The sequence below is a fragment of the Cyprinodon tularosa genome, unplaced genomic scaffold (assembly GCF_016077235.1).
Source record: "Cyprinodon tularosa strain WSP-4 unplaced genomic scaffold, ASM1607723v1 ctg225, whole genome shotgun sequence".
In the NCBI taxonomy this organism is placed as follows: Eukaryota; Metazoa; Chordata; class Actinopteri; order Cyprinodontiformes; family Cyprinodontidae; genus Cyprinodon; species Cyprinodon tularosa.
In genome coordinates this window covers 1,082,504-1,087,834 of record NW_024038839.1, presented here as the reverse complement: position 1 = coordinate 1,087,834, position 5,331 = coordinate 1,082,504, and the positions used below count along the sequence as shown (strand labels likewise).

Sequence of the window (5,331 nt, the reverse complement as noted above, 5' to 3'; positions counted from 1 at the left end):
AGCAAGGGCTGATTAAAGCCGACATAAAAGGAGTCTGAAGGAAAGGAGAAGGAGAACGGAATCTGCAGGTGACAGAGACGGACGCGCTGCCGGGGGAGATGCAGGCGGGGTCCATGCGCCAGGAGGGTGCACAGATGGCCCAGTAAGGAGTATTAGGGCAGAGGAGGAACCTCGCCTGTAAGTAGCGCTCCCCCTCGCTTAAAGCATAAACAGGAATATATCTTCCGAGGGGGTTTTGGCGCGTGGATGCTGGCGTTCTCCTTGCTTCTCTTTTTAGCTGGATCGGTCTGGAAAGGGGTTTGGCACGCCAGGGAGTGGAACAGTGCCGGAACGCCGCAGAGTCAGCTGTGGATCAGCCAGTGGGTGCTGCAGGCTGATCACTCGCACCAGAAGCAGCATAACAAGCCCAACTTCCAGCCTCTGATTTTTAAGGAAAACTCTTGAATTTTAGGTTTTATCAGGAGAAGAAAAAGACTGTTTTATTATGCCACTTTTGCTGTGGCTTTTTGTATAAATAAAACACTTGAACTTGGTGCTTCACGGTTTGGGTCTTTGAGTTTTTTGGGGTTTTTTTACCTCTTCTGTGTGCGGGTAAGGCGAGCGGCGATCAGTCAAGTTAGTAAAACAAAATAAAATATTGTTCACAAGTCGGAAATCACGAGTCTCAGTCGAGTCTGAAGTCCTTTAAATGCAAGTCTAAGTTGAGTCTGAAGTCATTAAATATGCGACTTAAGTGTGACTCGAGTACGAGTCACAAACTCGAGTCCCCATCTCTGATGTTAACAGAGAAAAAACAACTTTAAACAGAGGTGGTGGACTCAGATTCCAGCTTCAAAAAACTAACAATTCAGTAATAGAGATGATCCCTTCCAGATATTACCACAACCCCCACCCCATCACACAGGAACAAAGCACCTAACCGCTCCAGCCGGTGAACAATACCTCCTTAACGACCGACCCTTAAAAAACATAGACAGGTTTCAAATATTACAGGCTAACAATGGAACAAAACGACCCACTCATCGGTTTCCATTTGCATGTTTCCAAGCAATACAAGGCCTTGTCTGTATAAGGCCCCGTCCACACGAAGCCGAACCCTGGCCTAAACGCAAAAATTTTTCACCAAACCAGCCTCTCATCCATACGAAGCCGGCGTTTCGGGGGTCTGTAAACGATCTTTTTTTTATTCAGCCTTCAGAGTGGGAAGATTTTGAAACGCTGTTTTCGCGTTTCCATCTTTAAGCTCTAACCGCATTTTTTTTTACACGCATGCGTCATAGCGTCGCCTCTAAACACGCATGCGCGACACAGTATCACAACAACAATGGCGCCGTACTGTGTTGAATGGTTGCTGCTCATGCTACTCACCCTGCTGTCGGGCTTACAACAGAATCTTCTTCTTCTGGAATATCTCCAGGAAGAACAGAGCAATATCGACGACATAGTTCAGCACCTGAATTTGACTGAACCACAAAAATGGACCCGCAGGGCAACCATGTATAAATATTAGTGCGCATGCCCAACATTTCGTCGCCTATTTTTGCTTTGGCACCACAGCGCCACTTATAGGCCTGGCATACATTTTGCAGCGTTTTCATGCATTCGTGTGGACGATCACATTTATTTTACGTCTCCGTCTTTGCGACAAACGTTCTGGAAAATATTACCGTTTCGTGTTCGTTTTGACTTCGTGTGGACGAAGTCTGAGAAAGCTTTCTGGAGAGGGGGCGAAACATCTTCAAATCTTCGAAACCAAGTCCAGTGGATTTTTTTTTTTACTTTTACGGAATAACAATGACCTGGATGACTGCGAATCTTCATCAGCAATTTCATTATTCATGTATGAATTCATCATAAGGAGTTAACAAGGTCTACATCTTTTCCACATCATGGAGAAATTATATAAATCAGATTCCAAGTATTTATGTCATTTCTACACAGGGTAAAGAATTAATTTTGAAAATCTTGTTTATTTATAGAGTTTTATTCACAGATAACTGGTCCATAGAGAATGAGATTAGATGTGAAATTGAATAAATTCCCAGAGAAACAGAAGCTACCCATTGATGGAGGAGGATAGGTACAAAGAAGTAGAAAATCCCTAGGTAAATATCTGCCTGCATAAATAGTCTAAGTGACGTCTAATATTGATCTTATTTACATTTCTATTTATTCACGTCATATTGATAACTGCTTATGAAATATTTTTTGTGAAAGTGTTACTACACCAACGCTGATTAAAACACAGAATAAAGAAATGTGTATAATTTTTAGTTCATAAAAAACATCACACGTGCAATTCAAAGTGCAAAAAAACAACAGATAAATCCGTTGATGTTTTCCTGCCGGGATCACATCCATCTCACAATCAGTCACTAGGGGTCAGCAGTTTTACTAACTTCCAGTGAGCCGTTGCTCAGCAGGTGTATTTTTATATCAGGTGGCAACCCTTGTTTAATCAGTTGTTTTTTGAGCTGCAGAAAAAAAACACAAGATGTATAAGAGACAAACCAGTGGTGCTTTTTGGATATGATGAAAAGCTTCTATGATTAAAACTAACATCAACAGCTGAGCTAAATTGCATCACTGAGACAAAACTTTTGGGTTATTGTTTAACATTATCAACACATTTGGACTAAACCAGTTAAAAACATCACTCACCGCTTTTACAATTTTGTCCTGATCATCTTTCAGTGACAGTTTAGTCGAGATCTTCAGTCTCACAACAGTAAAATAGCTGGAAGCACAAGAGATCAACATGGTTTACAGGGATACTTTCACTTACTTACCGCTTTAGTTCTACTTACAAGTTTTTGGAGGAGGATTTAAAGTTGTCAAAGGGACAGTGGATGGGACAGTGGTTGAAGTCACTGTTCCTCCTTTGATAGCAGCAAAAGTATAGCTCAGAAAATAAAAATGAAGATTAAATCAAATATGAAAAAAATATATGTATTAATTTACCATTTCCAACTGTTGGCATCACGGTGGTGGGTAGGACAGTGGTGGGCAGGACAATGGTAGGCAAGACAGTGGTGGACGTGACATTGGTGGTTCTAGTAGTTGTTGGTGTGACAGTGGTGGACGTGACAGTGGTGGGCAGGACATTGGTGGTTCTAGTAGTTGTTGATGTGACAGTGGTTGGAGTCACTGTTGGTCCTTAGATAGCAGCAAATACATAATAAAACCACTAAATAAAAAAGAAGATTGAATCAAACATGAATAAGAATTAACTTACTGTCTCCAACTGTCACTACTACACATCGAAACTCAGACTGATACGTAGAACTGCTGATACTGTGGAGGCAGATTTGAAAAAGGAAATTTATTGTTGTTTTAAATTTACAATATAATTGCTTTTAAAAACACATTTGCTGATTTTAGCTGTTTTTAAAACCCTCCTTCAGTTTGCTTTGGGTTACGTTATACTACTGGAGAAATAACTTTAAATGTAGTCTAACACATTTAAAGTTATTTAGCTCATTTACAGCTATGATCTGATTCTTTTAAACCCCCAACTGTATTTTAAAACTGATACAAATTTAGCCCCCCTGCACAGGTAAATAATAAAATGGTCTTTTTATCTTTAATCAGAGCAAAACTATTGCCAAATGAATCACATCTTCTTCCTCAGAATAATGCCTGAAAGATCAAGTTACATGAAATAATCTATTAAGTAATTGAAATGTAATTACAAAAAAAAATATGTCAGTTTGGCCTTTTCATGACAGATATTCAGACAGTTTTGTTTGCATTTTAAAAAATTGTGACCATCAGATCAGATACAGACTTTGCCTGAACAACAAAACAGATGGGGTGGCTCTCGTTATAATCATCTTCAGATGGAGTCCATCTCATGGTGAAATATCCTAAACTAGATGAATTCTTGACCACACCACGCTGAACAGGAGCTCAGTGGTCCTTCAACAAACAGGAAACACATAAAGTCTGTTTGGTGATAATGGAAAAAAAATCCTGAAACCACAAATCATTTCCTGTGACACGCCAGAAATATTACTGCTGGAAAACTGTAAAGAATAAAAAACAGCTTCAATTACATATTATTTCATATTTACATCCCCAAAAAAACTAAAGCAATGTTTTTGCTTTATAGTAAAGAAACCATCTCCTTCTCTTCCTATTAGACGGTATATTTAGTTATTACTTACAAAGCCTGAGTTGCCTCTGCTTTGATGGTGATTTCCAGAGTCTGATGAACATCAATGAAGAACTGAACTCCTGGAGTTGGAGGCATGAATTTGGGCAGATATTCCCCTTCTGTGCAGGATGGTGCTGCAGGATCCACTGGAAAATTGCAGGAAAATGAAGTTAGACATGCTGATATGAACCTCTGATGGAAATTAAATTAGAATGGACTGCTTATAGGATTATGTCAAATAACTCTACAGTTACTGTAAATAAATCTGTCGCTAGTCACTGATTAAAGTTGTTTGATGTATTTTTACTTCCTTTATCATAACAAGATTAAATTCCATGTTTTAATCTGTAGAGGGTCACTGACAGACTTTCTTCGGATACAAAGAAAAAGACAGGGAATTTTCTTAGCTCACCATGGATGTGGAAAAAATAATTAAAGAGTGTAATTTTACCTGTGAAGACAAACTGAACAGGTACAGTGCTGAGATATGAAGTGGTAGATTTAGGACTCTACACCATTATTATCAGTCATAATGATTTCCTCTCTGGGAAAGTCCTCCATCTGCAGCTGCACTGCATATGAACCCTCTGCACTGCTGCTGGTTGGACTGAATGTAACATTACAGGACTGCAAGAAGACAGAAGAAGAATGGTCTAGATTTGGTGAAGGTACTTTGTTAACTTACTTTTTTTTACATAAAGTTTAAATCTGTTTATAGACAAACATCCAGTCCTGTAACACTGCATTGCTGTTGCTGCTGTGCTGTACTGTTATACAATCATTAACTTGATGTACTGTATAAACATTTAAAAAAACCTAAAAAATTCAAATTAAAACTTCATGTCTTTCCAATTTTAACAACTACAAATTTTCTTGTTATATTGTTAGTTTTACAATAATAGAATAAACTGTTGGAAAAAACCTTCAGTTGGTTTTGACCTGAAATTAACTGATATTCAGCTCAGTTGGAGAAGCATCAATATATTATAAACAGATGTTTCTAACCAATAATACTCCACTGGCTGGGAATATCAAATGTTTCCCTTCTTATATCTACCTATTTACTGACCTGACCTTTAATCCTCATTACATTAAAAACATTGTGCTTCAAGTTCCAAACATTGAATCAAAGTCATAGATCAGAGACTTTAGTCCTTAACCCAATAGTAGCACCA

The 5,331-nt window shown here is 38.6% G+C and overlaps 1 long non-coding RNA gene across 1 annotated transcript; it reads right to left on the bottom strand.

Annotated features, from left to right (window-relative positions):
• Positions 1 to 3,070: 3,070 nt before the first annotated feature.
• Positions 3,071 to 3,887, bottom strand: LOC119784402. The gene is made up of 3 exons (XR_005280930.1): positions 3,788 to 3,887; positions 3,236 to 3,294; positions 3,071 to 3,156 (listed from the first exon to the last, which is right to left on the bottom strand). It is a non-coding gene; the product is annotated as an uncharacterized LOC119784402 (long non-coding RNA).
• Positions 3,888 to 5,331: the final 1,444 nt, after the last annotated feature.